Source organism: Phascolarctos cinereus, unplaced genomic scaffold (assembly GCF_003287225.1).
Source record: "Phascolarctos cinereus isolate Bilbo 61053 unplaced genomic scaffold, phaCin_HiC Scaffold_2;HRSCAF=192, whole genome shotgun sequence".
NCBI classification, from domain to species: domain Eukaryota; kingdom Metazoa; phylum Chordata; class Mammalia; order Diprotodontia; family Phascolarctidae; genus Phascolarctos; species Phascolarctos cinereus.
Genome location: NW_027555625.1, coordinates 50,994,241 through 51,013,054, shown reverse-complemented (window position 1 = coordinate 51,013,054; position 18,814 = coordinate 50,994,241). Strand labels below are relative to the sequence as shown.

The 18,814-nt window shown below is 41.6% G+C and overlaps 1 protein-coding gene across 1 annotated transcript in view; it reads left to right on the top strand.

The window, feature by feature from the left end:
• Positions 1 to 18,814, top strand: part of ACSF3 (acyl-CoA synthetase family member 3) — a 234,265-nt gene that overhangs the window by 158,914 nt on the left and 56,537 nt on the right. The gene's annotated exons all lie outside the window — the stretch shown is intronic.

Below are 18,814 nucleotides of genomic sequence, written 5' to 3'. Positions count from 1 at the left end.
GGCACCATAGATGAATAGATAGATACATAGGTACAATAGATACCTAGGTACTGTAGACAGATAGATAGGTACCATAGATGGATACATAGATACATAGGTACAATAGATAGACAGACAGACAGATAGATAGATACATAGATAATTTATAAAGTGCTTACAGTGTGCCAGGTGCTGTGCTAAGTGCTGGGGATTCAGATACAAGAAAGGGAGATAATACCTGTCCTCAAGTAGCCTGCATTCTAATGGATGAAGACACCTCACCATAAAAATTTGCAGAGGGAGGTCCCCAGAATTAAGTCCTCATACATACATTTTTCCAAAACCTGTATTCTGTCCATGTTTTAAACTAACTGTACACATTTGCACTCCCCAAAGGGAATTCCTAGTTTAATCAGACTTAATCTAGCTCGGTTCCTACACTACCTGAATTTTGGAACATGTCATGACAGCAGTTTTAAAGTAATAATTTTTTTATATATTTAGTAATAAGGAGACCACAATCTAAATTTAAAGGTAGGTTAACACATATTTGCCAATTGGCATTTTTAAAAAATTGTCTCATTATAAAAATGACCTTCAGGTAGTTGAGGAAGTGCCATTTATGGTTCGTAGAGCATTTCCAGTGATCATAAAGCATGCCAGTTTCCTTTGGACAAGTGAGCAGCTTCCAAAAGAGCAGTCATTTTTCCTGCCCTTATTGCCTAGATATTCATTATTATAAATAGGAAGTTGCAATAAGATAGCCTGTCACGTTGGCATGGTTGTTTCAAGTTCAGTGAAACACGGTAGAGTTGAAAGCAGAATGCTCCCTTAATTGGATGCCAAAATTACCTCTATAATCGGGCTGAGCTCTTTAGCCCTTAATGTGCAATAAAGCTGAATTCTAATTATATAACACCACTTTGGATAACTCAGACTTGGGCTTGGTTGGCCTGTAGCATTCAGTGTCGGTACAATTAGTTACTTACCAGTAGATCCCTTCCATTCATTTGTCCCTCACCCCTGCATATGCATACACAGAAACCCTATCTTATCCCATGGTAATCAGTTGTTGTCTTAACCACTCCAAGAGGAGAATCGTGTCCAGCAGCCCTAACACAAGGGGCAGGTGATGGACAGTAGGAAACCCTTCGGCACCACCCTCAGCTCCTCTCTGCCCTCTCCCTCACTGGCTGCTGATTGCCGTTCCCTCCATTTGGTACGTCAGAAATCTGTCCTTGATATGTTGTAGTAGCCTAGGTTTTCTTAGTCTCTTCTGCCAAGTTTTTACCACTGAGGTAGTGGAGGCAATGGAAATGGTGCTGATAGAGAGTAAATGGAGAATACTTCATGTGTTGTGGGTGTGTGTGTGGGTTGTACGTGCACGTGCATGTTTTTGTGTGTGAATGATTTGGTAGGGTTAGCAGGGCAGATGGAGAAAAAAGAGAGAGGAAATCATTCTCCCCTGGTATGTCCAAGTCAATTACCACATACCGAAAAAGAAGTTGGGCAGTGGGTATACACCAATGGTGACCATATACTAAAAGTTTGAAGATATCCCAATCTTTCTGGTGCCAACAGTGGCCATTCATTCTTACTCTCTATTTGAGCATCAATTGCAGTCTTCCTGTATCTTTCTCCTTAATATAGAACACCAACTCAGAGTACTGTGGTGCTGTTAATCCATTCAGTTTTCAGGTGCTGAATTTCCCAAACAGGAATCCTAAGAGTTAAGTTCTCTCAGTCTCCAGCGGAAACATGACGGTGGCCGAAACAGGTGCTCACGCACTTAGAGCTTGGTCAGACATCAAAGACACCAAAGTCATCCACTGAATCCTGGGCCATCTTGATTTTTGTCCTACCACTGGACTTCAATGACTCTGGAAGAGAAAATGAGGCTGACGACTTTGTGCAACTCTGCCTCACTTACATTCAATTCGCTCACAAATCAAGACATCACCCCTTGATGTCACTGGGCCTCTTCAAAAATGAAGGATGAAAATTACTGGGTGAAAAACACTGTGATAGACACTTGTTCAATTGTGTCCTACTCTTTATGACCCTATTGGGGGTTTTCTTGGCAAAAATACTGTAGTGTTTCACCATTTCTTTCTTCTGATCATTTTATAGATAAAGAACTGAGGCAAACAGGGTTAAGTGACTTGCCTGGGGTCATATAGCTAGTAAGTATCTGGGACTGGAATTCAGAAAGTCTTCTCCTGACTTTAGGCCCAGCCCCATGATAGACACTAGAGATTCAAAATAAAAATATAAAGTAGTCGTTGCCCACAAGAAGCTAACATTCTGCTAGGGGCATATAGCAAGCACACAGGTAAATCAACACAAGATAATTTGAGGAGGGAGAGAGAATTTAACAGTCAGAAGCTGGGCCCTGAAACAAGTTAAGGATTCTTAGAGGTGGATTTGAAGAGGGAGTGAACTCCAGACATGGAGGAGATCCTACACAAAGGCCATAGTTGGAGTATCCAGCTCTGGAAACAGGAAGAAAACCTATTTTACTGAAACACTGGCTCTGTGAAAGGAAGTAATGTGAAGTCTAGAAAGGTAATTTGAAACTAAAATTGTGAAGGGTTTTAAATACAAAGCTGAGACTATTTAAGCAGAGTGAGGGTGGAAAGTGACATGGTCAGACCAGTACTTTAAGAGGATGAATTTGTGTAGAGAGTGGATTGGGGAGGGAAAAGGTCTGAAGTGGGATGGTGGCTATGTCTAGAGAGAAAAAATAACATTGTGTGAGTTTCATAAAGGTAGACCCAACAAGTCTTGGGCAGTGGACTAAAGATATGGAGGGTAAGGGAGAATGAAGAGTTAAGGATGAATATGAGGTTGTAAAACTTAGTGATTGAAAAATTGGTGGTGACCTTAATAGAAATTTTGAAGTTGAGAGGACAAATGTGTTTTACAGGCAAGAAGATGATGTCTATTTTGGGCCTATTGAGTTTTAGATGCTAATGGGACATGGGTATAGAAGCAGATGTCCATTATGCAGTTGGTGATGTGGGCCTGGATCTCAGGATTATGATCAGGTCTGGGTATATAGATTTGGGGATCATCTGCCTAGAAGGGATTTTTGAGTGCATGGCAGCTGATAAGATCCTTCTCAGCAGAACAAGAGAGAAAAGGAGAGGAGAGAAGAAATGAGCAGTTCAGCAAAACTAACCATTATATTGGGAAAAAATCTGTCATTATATACAGCATTAGACACCCCTAGTCCCTCACCTCTACAAAATGAAACAAAACAAAGGGGAGGGGGGTTCTGACTCATCTCTCTTCTTTGGAGCCAAATTTCAGTATTCAGTTGTCGTTTTGTGTGTGTGTGTGTTTTGCTAGGCAGTTGGGGTTAAGTGACTTGCCCAGGGTCACACAGCTCGTGAGTGTTATGTGTCTGAGATCCCATTTGAACTCGGGTCCTCCTGATTTCAAGACCAGAGCTCTATGCATTGCGCCACCTAGCTGCCCCCGTCAGTATTCGGTTTTAATTGTTTTATTGTGGTCACTCTTTCCATTTATCTCATTGGAGTCATTCTCCTGCTCTTTCTCCTTTAAAGACCTTGAACCACCCAAGGTTTGTTGCACAGTTTGGAGTCAGGTTCTTCTCCTTGTTGGTTTCCAATTGAACAGAATTGCAGAATGTTTGAGATAGAAAAGACTTTCAGAAGTCACGTAGGCCAATCAAGGCCAGGTTGTACCCGAACAAGAATTCCTTCTATACCTCACCTGAGAAGTGGTCGGTTAGCTTTGGTGGAAGGCCTCCAGTGTGAGGTAACCCACCATCACACAGATATACCCCAACAACATCGCTGTTAACAACAACAGTAACGATAACAATGACTTGTGCCAGGACTATCAATCCATCCATCAGTCAACATTTATTAAGTACCTCCTACATGCTAGGCACTGTGCTACAGTGCTACAAAAAGAGGCAAGGTAGTGCCTGCCCTCCTAGAGCTTACAATCTAGTGGGAAAGACAACGAGCAGAGAAACATATACAAAGCATGCCACAGGATAAATAGGAAATAATGAGCAGAGGGCAGGCACTAGAATTAAGAGGAGTTGGAAAAGGCTTCCTATAGAAGGTGAGGTTTTGGTTGGGACTTAAAGGAAGCCTGGGAGGTCAGTAGATGGTGGGGAGAGAGAGTATTCCAAGCATGGGTGACAGCCAGAGAAAATGCGCAGAACTGAGAGATGGAGTGTATTGTTTGTTTGTGGAATAGCCAGGAGGCCAGTGTTGGGAAGTGAGTTGTAAAAAGACTGAAAAGGTAGGAGGGGGCTCAGTTGTGAAGGGCTTTGAATGCCAAGTAAAGCATTTTGTATTGGACCCTGAAGGCAATAGGGAGCCACTGGAGTTTCTTAAGTAGGGGAGGTGACATGTTTGGACCTGCATTTTAGGAAAATCACTTAGGTAGCTGAATAGAGGATCAGTTGGATTGAGAGAGACAGATAGCCCCGCTCTCCAGCAGACTGTTGCAATAGTCCAGGCTTGAGGTGATTTGAGAGCTTGTACCAGTTGAGGATGAGTAACATAAATTTATAGTGGACCCAGTCAGGGTGATTCTCTCCACCTTTGTTCAACAGCACATGTATAGGAGCAAAGGCAATCTGCATTCCATCAGAAATTACTGGGACGAAATAATCATAGCGACAATAATAACTGACATTTACCTAGTATCTTAAAGTTTTTAGTGGGTGGTTAATAAATTGATTAAAGTAACTTGCCAAAGGTCCCAGGGATATTAAATAATTTATGTCCATTTACCATTTGCTGAGTTTGTTCTGGCTTTTTCTCCATGACTGCACATTTACCATTGGTAAGGCATATACTCTCATTATTTTTCCCACAGAGTAGTGAACTTACACCGATACCCACACATTTTCTTGCTTGGCACTCCTAGTCCTCATGACCAACAGCATGCACTTTTGCAAGATGGTTGCCTTGGGCCAGGAACAATAGTAATATCTCATGTTTGGCTAGCCCTTAAAAGTCAATCAAGGGAGCAGCTAAGTGGCACAGTGGATAGAGCACCGGCCCTGGAGGCAGAAGGACCTGAGTTCAAATGCAGCCTCAGACACTTAACACTCGCTAGCTGTGTGACTTTGAGCAAGTCACTTAAACCCAATTGCCTCATCAAAAAAAAAAAGTCAATCAGGCAAGTTTTCTCACAACAGCTCTGTGAAGTAGATGGTTGTATTGCACTCAGGTGCCATCAGATGAGACTCTGAGAGCTAAAGGTATTTGCCTCAAGTTCCCACAGTGAGTTTTCTTGTGCCGGGTTCCAATGCCCTGTCCATTAGACCATGCATAGCACCTCTCCAGCTTGTGGCAGTGAAGCCTGGCTGGGAGTTATGCCTGTTCCTGTGGCCTCATCAGCACAATACTCCAACCTACAAGCTAACTGGACCAGGCAAAGACCATTTAGCACAAATAGTACAGATATATGGTACTAGCCCTCCAAGATTTTTATATTGTAGACATCTTCAGCTGAGGCTTTCTTAAAACAGATTATAAAGAAACATAGGGTATTCCGATGTATTGCTGGAAAGACTTGGGCCACGCTTTCTCTTGGAGAGAGCCCTTTTCAAAATGACCTGATGCTAGGCCTGACATTGGGACACCAGGATTTGATGCAAATGACAGTCTGCTAATAAGAAGTTTGAGATGAAGAGAGAAGACTTAATTCTTTTACCCCTTCAAAGAAATGTTATACCCTCTGCAAAAGACAGATTGTAGAAAAGACAAATTGTAGTAATAATACTCTTTAAGTTTTGCAAAGTGCTTTATATATGTTTTCTCTTGATCCATCTCACAAGTCTATGAAGTAGTCATTATTATCCCTTTTACAGATGAAAAAAGTGAAACTAAGAGAGGTTAGGTCCACAGAGTGGGGAACCTGTGGCCCCGGGGCCACATGTGGCCCCCTAGTTCCTCAAGTGTGGCCCTTTGACTGAATCCAAACTGTATTGAGGACCTAGAGGGTGACATGTGGCCTTGAGGCTGCAGGCACCACACCCCTGGGTTAAGACTTGCCTAGGGTCACACAGCTAGTAAATATTTGAGGCAGGATTGAAACTCAGATCTTCCTGACTCCCACATCTAGCACTCTATCCACCCCATTCTTACTCCCCTCTTCTCCTTCCCTGATAACTTTTGCTCATTGTCGGTAGTATGGTCAGACAGATGACAAGGCTGGCTTTTAGTCCTGATTTTCCCTCTTAATTGGTCAGGGATCTGAAGGTGCTGTGCCTCAAGTTCTTTTATAAAATGGGGACAATCCTGTCTTCCTGCCAGCCTCGCAAGATGCATCTGTGGTCTAGTGTCCAGCTTCAGACACTTCAGACTAGCTATGTGACCCTGTGCAAGTCACTTAACCTGTTTGCCTCCAGTTTCCTCCTTTATAAAATGGGGAAGATAATAACACCTACCTCCCAGGGTTGTTTTGAGGATCAACTATTCTAATAACAACTCTACTGATGACTGTTCTAACTGACGATGACTATTTGTTAAGTGCTTAGCACAGTGCCTGGCACACAGTAGGTGGCATAGAAATGCTAGCTATGATCATCATGTGTTATCATGAGGAGAACGAAGAGGAGGATGACAAATGCTGAATGTGGCAGCAGAATTTTTAGGGTTGAATCCTGACTTTGCTCATTACCACCCATGGAAAGTCTGATCAGTCAACAAGTATGTATTTATTTTTTGTTAATGGAAGCCTTTTTATTTTGTTTTTAATGTTAAGATGAACAAAGGTCCCATGGGATATTTCTTTTTTTTAATTAATTGTTTTTATTAATTTATTTTGATTTACCAACAATCACTTCCATAAGCTTTTGAGTTTTAAATTTTTCTCCCCCTTCTTCCCTGCCTCCCTCCCTAAGACAGCTGATATAGCCTATACGTATACATTCCTATTAAACATATTTTCACATTAGTCATGTTGTAAGGAAGAGTTAGAACCAATAGGAGGAACCACCAGAAAGAGGAAACAAAACTCAACAGAAGAAAAAAAAATAGCGAATGGTATGCTTTGATCTGCATTCAAGCTCCATAGTTCTTTCTTTGGATGTGGACAGCATTTTCCATCATGAGGCCTCTGGAGACATCTTAGATCCTTACAGCACACTGTACTAAGTGCTAGGAATACAAAGTAATGTGGAAATAGGCCCTGCCCTTAAATCTCAAGGTCTAATGGGAAAGATAACATTCAAACCACTAGGTACAGATAAGATATAAGCTGGTTAAATTGGATGCAGTCTCCTAGGGAAGGCACTAGTAGTGGGTGGGGTGGGGGTGGGGAATGAGAAAGGCCTCCTGCAGAAGGTGGGACTTGGGCTTAGTCTTGGAAGCCAAGAGGTTGAGAAGTCAAGAAGGAGAGGGAGTCACTGAAATAACATGCATTGAATAAGCACCAGTTCCTTTGGACTCAGCGCTGTCCTAGGTGCTGGAGATACAGACTCTGCCCAGGAACTACTGTTCTGCTGGATCTCTCTCAACTTCAATTTCCTCCTTATAAAATAAAGAACCTGGGGCAGCTAGGTGGCACAGTTGATAGAGCACCAGCCCTGCAGTCAGGAGGACCTGAGTTCAAATCTGGCCTCAGACACATAACACTTACTAGCTGTGTGACTCTGGGCAAGTCACTTAACTCCAATTGCCTCACTAAAATAAATGAATGAATGAATGAATGAATGAATGAATGAATGAATGAATGAATGAATGAATGAACAAATAAATGGATGAATGGATAAATAAATTAAAAAAGTAAAGAACATACTGTATCCCAAAGAGATCATGTAATGGAATACCATTGTGCTATAAGAAATGATGAGCAGGCTGACCAGAAAAACTTGGAAAGACTTGTATACACTGATGCAGAGTGAAGTGAGCAGAACCAAGAGAACATTGTACACACTAACAGCCACATTATGTGATGACTAACTTTGATGGACTTGGCTCTTCTCAGCAGTGCAAGGATCTAAGACAATTCCAAAAGTCTCATGATGGAAAATGCTGTCCACATCCAGAGAAAGAACTATGGAGTCTGAATGCAGATCGAAGCATGCTATTTGTTCTCCTTTTCCTTTGATGTTTTGTTTTGTTTCCTCTTTCTTGTGGTTCCTCCCATTAGTTCTAATGGTTCTTTACATCTTGACTAATGGGAAAATATATTTAATAGGAATGCATAAGTAGAGCTTATATCAGATTGCTCACTGTCCTGGGGAGTGGGGAGGAGAGGAAGGGGGAGAAAATTCAAAACTCAATCTTATGGAAGGGAACATTGAAAACTAAAAATAAATTAATTTGTTTTAAATGAAGAACATGGACTAGGTCGTTTCTAGAGTCCTTTCCAACCCTGAACCAATAGAAACCTGTCATTTGTTTGGGAGAATAATCCATTTGCCCCACAAAGAGGTGAATTTTGTTGTCGTCAGGAAGCAGGAGTTTTTAAAGCTTCTCTCCTGACTCAGGAGCCAGTTTTCTTTAGGGAAAAGAAAAAAAAACATGTAGTGTTTAGGCAGAGGCAAGAATCAGTATGGTCAGCAGAAATCCCTTTGTTCTTTTTTTCCCCTGGAGAGGTAAGAAGAAAGGTAGCACTAGAGCTCCCAGGGTCCCCCTGTCCCCTGTAGCAGCAAGGTCAAAGGCTGCTTCCTCCAGGGAGTCAAAGTTAGCCCTTCCAATTACATGGACAACTTTTAATGCAGCCATAGCACTGAATCAAAACATCGTTGAACCAAGTCCATGATGTAATCCCACTCAGTCACTCAGGGGTTCCTAATATGTGAATTACTGGAAAGGAGGCTACTAATGGCCCCGGGAGAGCTATTAGCATTCTCTCATGGAAGCTTGCACTGAAGAACTCCTTGGGATGCATAGTAATTCCACAGCACTTGTAACACCACCTGAGTATCTCCATCCCATGAAGACAGTACTGTTTACAAATAATGTAGTCGAAGGCTTTCAGGGGGAAGCACCCCATAACCCCATTGGCCAGGGTCTAGGAAGCCTATATGATTTCTACAAAGACCCTAAAAACTGGGTCCTAGCATAGAGGTCTTCAGGAATAAAAGGCATCCCTGGGAAGGTGAGACAGCTTCTTGGGTGCTTCATAAGAGTGTAAGACCAGGAGCTGGGAGACAGGTTCTAGTCCTGAGTCTGCCTGTAGTTTACTGTGATGCGGTGGGCAAGTCCTTTCTCCCATCTGAGCTTCAGTTTCTCCTGTAAAATGAGGTGTTGGGATTTAGGTGGCTTCTAACACTGACCCATCTAACGCTGACATTCCATGAATCCAGAGTTTTCCGGGTGATGCCAGAAGCTGCATTGCCTTCTCTTTTGAGTAAAAAGGCCAAGCTGCCACTGAGGATATACCAAATTTCATTCTAGGGCATGAGTTATAAATCTTTGGGGGAGGCAGGGAGAGAGAGGACAGGGGAGAGGAGGGGAGGGGAAGGGAAAAGAGAGGAGAGGACAGAGAGCTCCTAATGGGAACAGACACTTAAGTTCAAACCTCTTAGGGAGAGAGAACACAACAGAAAAACTGTTAGCTCTAGCAACTTTATTGCTTTCTAAGGCAGAAAATATTACTTAGAAATAATATACATTTTCTCCCTAAATTATAAAACTGAAAATTGAGCCCCTAGTTCCACCCCATTCCTTTGTGATGCTTCTGTGGTAGAGGGGCATAATAATGCTAGCTGCCAGTTTGCTGTGTGACAAGGCCCCTCTGGGACAAGACAGGATTGTTAGGACCTTTGTGGTGTGTCTAAAGCAGTTAGTAGGGGCTGCTCAGCCTTGGAGAGACGACTTGGTAGGCAAGAAGTCAGCAGAGGGAGGCGTACAGAGGAGAGAAGTGCTTCTCTTTGTGGCTGACTCTCCATGGCTTCCTGGAGAAGGGGCAGGAGAGTCTTTCTATCAGTTACCTGCAGGCCAAAAAAAAAATGGTGGTTATACTAGGGCACACAGGAGACAAACTAATTAGAAACCAAGGCCAGAGAAGTCTCAGGAGCCTGAGGAAGAAGCACCTATTTCATTGGTACAGTAAGTATTCTCCCCTTTTCCATGGAATGAAAAGAAAACCAACTTTGGAGAATGGCACTGTCTGATAGCTAGATCTTTTGTTCTTAAGAACAAAAGAAAGCCATGGGAAGACCACTAGAGGGCACTTTGTAAAGTCAGATGGCTCTGCTACATTGTATACCCCCCAGTTATGTAGGTCCAAGATGGTTTCAGCTCTGCCCAGGAGCCTGATCAAAAACCCACTGATTAATAATAATAGGTTTCCTTCAAGAGTGGTCCTTCAAGTAGAGTAGGAAAAGGAACTACCCATTAACAAATAATATCTATTTTTTACCAGCCCCAATTCACCCCTGACTGATGATCAGAAACCATGTGTACTTGTCACCTTTCTATTCAGCTTAATAATGGACTTGTCATTTTAGCAGGTTAGGAAATACTATAGGATTTCAGTGAATTTCTTTTATGCTCCCCTACATGTAAATCACACAGTCTGGAATGTCTAAATAAACTACCTGGCTGTTAAGTCAATGATGCAGAAAGCTCCGTATAGCCCCAGACGTTGCACAGGCACCACTAGACTGAGAAGGCAAAGACCATTTCTGATTGTCAGATCTATTTACAACAATGCCAGCTGCCTCCTCAGTTACATGAGGATTTCTGGTCATTTTAGTCAAAACCATTGGGGTGAGAATAGGTGAAACGGAGGCTAGGAGCCTTAAGGAGCCCTGTTTGTCTGTAAATAGTTAGTAGAGGAAGGAAGTAGAAAGAAAAAAGCTGGTGTTTTCTTCATTACCTTTGGTCACCCAAGTCTTGATGGGCACTTGGGAGTATGAAGGAATGAACTTTTGGAAACAACCCACAAGTGAAAAAAGCGGCTAAAAATATGCAGGTTCTGAATGACTGGTTGCCTTCTTCAGTAAAAAGATCACATATCTGCAGTCAGATGTGAAATTGGATCAAATAAAACCCTATAGACATAAATAGAATAGTTATGCCCTAGCAGGATAAGGTGACCTAACAGTTATAATCTCTTTCCTAATTATCTGGATATTTTAATATTTACCATTATGGTCATCTACTTTGGTCAATCATTAAACACCTAGTATGTGTCTCTAAGGTTATGGCAACAGAATGCCAGTCCTGAAAGGTTTCAAGTATGGGCCCAGTGATGGACCAGCTTAGGTAAATTCAGGATTGTCCATAGGATGATAATTTTTTAACCATAGCAGGTCTTAGACTGTCTCTCTATAAGGTGGTTTGTGTTCCATGTTTGTGGAGGGAGTGCATAAGCCAACAAGATCAAGGAAATTCCTTCTGTCATGGCACGTTGAGCTACCATGACCATGTTATCACTGAGGAAACTGAAATAGTGACAGTTTGGAGAAAGCATTCTCAGCCATGGATTTTGCCTTTCATTATTTAACTTCTTATTCATCTGTATCTTTGATTTCTGCAATCTGGTGTTTTTCACCTTCACCATGCTTTAAAAAAAAACAAAACACTTTTTTTTGCTAATATTTGGTGATTGAATCAATGAATCAACGGAGATAAGAGCCTGGGAAAAGAGGTTTTCTGTTTCATATAGTAAAGACTGAATTGTAACTTAAAAATAAGAAGAATGCTGATTTGTACCCCAAATTCGTGCCACCCCAGATCAAGTTCCTAAAAATTTGGAACCTTTCCTTGGTTCACCCAATTCTTGCTTACGTGTAAATGGAATACTTCAAGTTTGTTGGTTATTCAGAATCTCTACTTTGCCCATATTTTGAATGAAAACCCACTATGAGCACTGTCACTAGAAAATAATTTTTAAAAAGAGACAGAAATTGAAGCTAATGAGTATCAAGAGTTGTCAAACGTATTATTTGGACTCTTTTTTCTGTATTCATAAAACAGCAAGAAGAATCAGCAAGATTCTTGGATAAAAGCACAAATGCATAAATATTTATAGGACAGCTAGGTGGCATAGTGAATAGTGCTGGGCCTAGAGTCAGGAAGACTCATTTCTTTCACTTCAAATCCAGACTCAGACCCTTATTAACTGGGCAAGTCACTTAACCCTGTTTGCCTCAGTTTCCTCATCTGTAAAATGAGCTGGAGAAGGAAATGGCAAGTATCTTTGCCAAGAAAACCCCAAATAGGGTCACAGAGAGTTGGACACGACAGAAAATGAGTGAGCAAACAAAAATGTTGCTACTACCTTGAAAAGCAACATGGTAGAGTAGAAGGACCAAATTTGGAATCAGAAGACTTTGGTCCGAATCTCATCTCTGCTCCTTAACTGCCTGTGTGACCCTGAGCAAGCCATCTCCCCCGTGGGCCTCAGTTTCCTAACTGTAAAATAAAGGGTTTGGGATAGATGCCCTTGCAACTCTGAATCCTGTGTGTTTCTCAGTTAGCTGATTGGTGATAAGTAGACTTCATCCACACATGAAAATCAACTTAGGAAGCACTATTGTGATTTGCACTAGATTGCCAAAGCTAAAGAAATTCAGGCTGCTTAGCTTTCTGCCACACCAGAGCATCTCCGTGGCACTGAATAAAAAGCTTGGAGGTTCAGGACACTGTTACTCATATGCTGAAGGAGGAAGACAGAACTAATGTGGTGTCGAGCCCCCAACTACCAGGGATAGCTATGGAGAATTAAGTGTCCAATTTTTATGTTTGTGAAAGATTTCCCATTGGATTTCTTGAGTGGTTCCATAGCATTCCCCTGGGTGTCATTGTAAACATCAGAGTTAAGATGGGATGAACAGGGAGGGAGAGCACTGACCTGGGAGTCAAGACGCCTGAATTCTAATCCCCTGTTCTTCCAGAAACTTCCTTCGTTTGCCGAATCACTTCGTGTCCCTGAGACTCCGTTTCCTCATCTGTAAAATAAGAGTGTTTGAACTAGATTAATCTTGGATAACCCAGACCAGAGTTCTCTTCCAGCTCTTAAATCATGATCCTATCATCCGCAAGTAAATTCTCCAACAATCAGGAATCTTGAAACACAGCTTATCCACCAGCCTTTTCCATCCCCTCCCAGCTCAGACAGAGAATGGATGTATGACACCGGCGTCTCCAGTGACCTGGAAGCATTTGAAAAGGTCATCTGGATACCCTGAAACACAATTTTAAGTGTTCTGTATAGCTGTATGCTCTGAGGAACACTGAATGGATTTTGTCACTGGCAAAGACATCAGTCAGGACTGGGAGAGAGAAGCTAAACCATAAATACACATAGGCTTTGTAGACATTGGCTTGGGATGACACTGCTTTACCCACCATGGACTGCAGTGGTGCTTTTGCATTAGTGTATCAAGTGTAGAAAAGGTCAAGGAGACCCAAAGAGGATATTTTAACCTAGAACCTAAAACAATTCACCGTACATCATGGTATATAAGATGGATTGCCTAAAAGAAGCATCAGTGTCCATTAGTGAACTACGCTAAAAATCAGCTGGCTTACAACATTGTGTCTGAGGGAGAAGGGGTGACAGGAGCCATTTGCAATCTGCATTGTCTTATCTGAGTCTTTTTGCCCCCCAGATGCTTAAAGAAACTCCCAAAGTATTTTCTATTCTGCTGCTTCTCAGCTTTCATCAGCTCAGCTACATTGCCATTCCAGTGAGAAGCTGCTCATTAGCACAGCTCTCTGTAAGATGCCCTTGAGTGATTTTTTTTTCAGGTGTAAATGCCAGGGGAGGCTATACCAGGTCCTCACATTCTTTCATCTCGGCAGGGTTTTGCCCTTTCTCACAGCGTGGCTTCGACAGAAGGCTCGGTGCTGCTGTGTATAGAATACAAACAAACTCCCTAGTTCAGAGCATGACAAGAATTCCATTTTGAGCTTTAAATTTTTTTCCTTTTTTTTTTTTAAATTTTAATGCTGTATGCTCCAGGGGTCTTTGGGAGAAGTTTTGAAAGCTTGGCTCTGTTTCTTAACTCCTTCCCACCCAGAGATTCTGTTCCTCCTTCAGAGAGCGTTATCTGACAGTCTGCACAAAGGATGAAGAAAGAAAGACAGGCAGTCAAGCAAGTGTCATCTTAATACCCTTCTGTTTGACTGAGAGGGCACTTTTCAGGAGGTGGTAGGAGCTGTTAGTTGGTGGGAGTGCTGAAGTTCAGCACACATCCATTCTGCATTCTTCCCTTTGAGTTGAAATTAACCATGGGCCGGCATAATAGGGCAGCAGGGTTTGCTCTTCCATGCACACACAGCCACAACCATTACTGTTAATGGGAGTTAGGCACACACGGGGAGAGGCGAGTGTGCCCTGAAGCTACAAATCTACTCAGCAATATTATTATGTAAATAAATGGTGCTTGCACATACACCTGCTGTTCCTGCTTGTGGTAATGTTCATGGCAAGATATGTAAACAAACAGCTATTCAGTTCTAATAGATTTATTTCTTTTCCTGCAGTCCATTATATCACTTCCAGATTCCATCTAGGTACTAATTTGTAGCCCTGCTAGATAAAGGATCCCTCCTCCTTTTTTAAGTCATCTCCATCAGCCTTTAGTTTACCTAGGAACAGCTGGTTTATGATTACTGGTAAATCAGAATGAACCCCATAGCATTAGAAACCTACTATTCATTCATGTAAGGACTATGGGAAATTTCTGGGGATCACCTACTTGTTTATTGGCCTTTTTAAAAGAAAACAACCATTGTCATTGCCAAATGATGATCTGGCAGGGCTGCCAGGTAGAGGAACTGTGGAGAATTTCTCAAATTCCAGGAAAATTGCTCCTCCTTCCTCCAAAAATGGGGGAGAAACCATTACTTAGTTTGAAAAAGAGCCCTGAGCAACACAGAATTGCCGGGAGAGATATATTCAGAAAGGAAAAGAAAGAAATATGACAATGGAAAGACAGAAATGAAGATGAAGGCAGAGGATTGTCTTTGGTTTCCACTCCTCAAGGTGGCCAATTTCATTTCGAATTATAGAAATTTAAATTCAACAAGTATTTGACATTTGTTTCAAATCACAAAAAAGGAAAATGAGGGAACATCTGGAATTGACATTTTTGAATGGAAAACTTGCTCCTGCTTTTTGTCAGTAGAATAGCCTTGAAATTCAGTGACTTGATTTCCTTAGAGTCCTCAATAGAATCTAAGACAAAATAGTTATGCCAAGGAAATAATGGAGAAGCCAGATATTTCAATACAGTGTGGGAGCTCTACATTTCAGGAGTTAAGAGGATAACTCTGCTATAATAGAAAGAGCCCTGCATTGGAATCCAGTTTTAAATCATGACTCTACTGCATGATAGCTGTGTGACCTTAGACAAGTCACTTTTGCCTCTCCAGGCCAGTTTTATTCTCAACAAAATAGACTAGATGTTGTACAAAGTCCCTTTCGGCTCTAAATTCTATCATCCTATTTTTCTTGCATATTCACTTCATATAAAGGTGCAATCTATTGAAGACGCTTAATCACTTTTTCCAAGGTAGATCCTAGCAAAAGACAAGAAAATTCCATGACTTAAAATTAGCCGATACCTCCAGACTCTGTGTATATGATTAACAAGCATGGTTTCTTTAAGAAACCAGAAGTTCCAAGCCAGCTTCTTCTTCTTTTTTTTTTTTAAGATAGCATTTCCCTTTCAGACTTTGATGCTCTGTTAATGATTGGAGTGGAAACCACTCGCACGCATAACCTTGATAGACAGAAATGTAAATGTATTCTTTGAACAGATTTGTTCTTAATATAAAAGCTTATTCATTATTTTCGGCCATTGCCTTTCCTTGGAGTATGAAAAATTTATTCTTCAAAGCCACTTTGGTGAATCTATTAGTTTTATGGGAGGAGTCCATCTTGTTCTCTTCTAGCTAACTCCTATTTACCTGTACTGTTGAGGGCTCTAGGTATGGCAGTAGCATGGATAATTGAAATTTGCAAATAACCCAAAGGCCGTAGGCTAGTATTCAAGTCAATAAACATTAAAAACCTACTAAGTGCAAGGAATCATGCTGCGGATACAAAGATGCCCCAAAGGTGGTGGTGGTGATGGTGGTAGTGGCAGTGGTTGACTGATGACTTGCCTCACATAAATCCAATTCATGAATGAGTCAAGACATCACCCCATGATATCATTGGTCCTCTTCAAAGACAAAGGATAAATAACAACAAAGGCCTACTATGTGCAAGGGATCATGCTAGGGATATGAAGATGCCAAGGAGCTTACAGTAAAACAGTATGGAGTTTGATGAGGCCAACAGCGATCTGCAGACCATTTTCTCTAGGAAAATTTGAGGAGGATGTAAGTGAACACTTCAGTGAGGGTATTAAGAAAGGTTTTATGAGAGAGGTGGCATCTAAGCTGTCTTGATAGAAGAGAAGAATTTTGAGAGGTGGTGATGGGGAGGGAGGATGGTACAGATGTGAGAGACACCCTGTGCAAATGCATTTTGTGAGGGAAAGCATATTGAATTTAGGAATTGCTAGTAGTTCAGCCTTCAGTTTCAATCTTCTCTCATCTATTCTCCACCCCACCAACCTCTTACTCAAGCTACCAAAAAATAGGAGGATTGACAGATGAAGGCATTGGGGTAGAAGATCTCTAAGGCATCTACCCAGTTTCAAGATTCTAGAATTATACGTCACAGGCAGGAAAGGAGGTCCTCGTTAATTCAGAGTTAGGCACCCTTAGGGAGGCACAGAAAGGACTCTTTTTTTTTTTCTTTTTGGTGAGGCAATTAGGGTTAAGTGACTTGCCCAGGGTCACACAGCTAGTAAGTGTCAAGTGTCTGAGGCCGGATTTGAACGCAGGTCCTTCTGACCCCGAGGCCAGAACTCTATCCACTGCACCACCCAGCTGCCCCAGAACTCCTTTTTTCACAAGATTCTTGTTGCTTGTGAAAAGAATCCCTAAGAAAATAATAGGCTTACAATAAAAATTGTGTATAGGTCTTCCCTTAAAGAATACCTATGCAGCCTTACTCTGGTGCAGTCTTCTTTGGGGCCATGGATTTGTGAGTCTTTAACCTGCTGAAATGATCAGAAAGGAACTAAAGCTTTCTGGGATTTTCAGGAATCCAGTGTTAGTTCTGTGTCTCCTTAGTTCTTTCTCTTGCCCAGGATGAAGCAGCCAGGTGTAGTGGAATGAGCACTGAATTTGAAGCCAGTGAGTAGGTTGAGATCCCTGCTCTTCTACTGTGTGGCACTGCGCAAGTATGTGACCACTGTGGGACTCAATTAAAATGAGAGGGCACAGTAAGACAGTCTCTAAGACCCTTGTTGGCTCTAAATTCAGTGATAAAAATACTAATAGCTAATGTTTATATAGTACTTTAAGTGTACCAAGTACTTTTCTTTTATTATCTGATGATTATCTGTGAGGTAGGTGCTATTATGACCCCCATATTACAGATGAGGAAACTGAGGCTGAGAAAGGTGAGCCTGCTTGCATAGAGTCAAAAGTATGTAAGCAGTAAATAATCTGAGACAAGATTTGACCTCAGATATTCCTGACTCCAAGCCCACCATCTTATCGATTGTGCCACCTGGCTGCTCAAATGAATTAACCAAACTCTGCCCAAAACAGACACTGCTTTCTAGTGAAAGCTTCACCATCATTGTCCTACTTGTGACAAAGCAGTGAGCATTTGTTAAGGAAGTAGAATCCTGGTAAAGAGTTATGCTGGTTATTCTTTACCATTGGCTATAAAGAGGCACCTTAGGTTAGTAAGGGATTCAGGAAATTACGGTCTAATAATGACAATGATGATGATAACAACTAGCATTTATGTGCTGTTCTAAGATTTACAGTGTACTTTACGTATATTGTCTCATATATTATCCTCACAACAACCCTGTGAGGTAGATGCTGTTGTCTCCATTTTACAAATGAGGAAACTGAGGCAACCAGAGGTTAAGTGACTTACCAGAGTCACATAGCTAACGTCTAAGGCAGCATTCAAACTCAAGTCTCCCTGACTCCAAGTCCATCACTTTGTCTAATATGCCACCTACCTGCCCTGTATCCAGTTTTGTCCTTGTTTCACATATGCATCTTCTAAAAGAAAAAATAATCACCTGGCCATAACATGAAAATGAGGACAAGACTGTTTGGTTTTGGCATCAATCACTTTGGGGTCCTAAGATAAAAAGGATTTGGATAAATATAAAGTAGTATTATTTTCCACTATTTTAAATGAGTGCTTTCCAGGTTTTTAATTCAGATCATCTATAGTGTATAAGACCTTATACCAGCCTAGTAGAAATTCACCAGCCTGCCTGAATGTATTTATTTCATCTGCCCTGTTAAGAGCAGGATTTGGCGAGAACATTCACAGAATAAAACTAGACTGAAATCCTTAGTAAGTGAGCATTTATGAAGTGCCTGGTATGTGCCCAGAACTCTTGCTAGGCACTTGAAATACAAAGGCAAAAATGACCATTCAGATCTTATAAGGAAGGGAGGGAGGGAAGAAAGGAAGAGAAAAAAGGAGAGGAAGAAGGAAGGGAGAGAGGAAGGAAAGAAAGGGAAGGGGGAAGAGAGGGAAGGAAGGAGGGGGAGGAAGGGAAGAAAAGAAAGGGAATGAAGGAAAGGAGGGGAGGGAAGGATGGGAAAGATGAAAGGAAAGGAGAGAGGGAAGAAAGAAAAAGAGGAAAAGGAGGGAGGGAAGGAATTTTACTACCTACTCCCAAAGATATGCTGAGGAAGTCACTCTGTAAACTTAAAAGCCTCATATGTATAACAGGGTGCCATAGTGGATCAAGCACTGTCCTTGGCTCCAGAAATACCTAGCTCCATACTCCCTGACACATAATATCTGTGTGACCACAGGCAAATGACTCAACCTT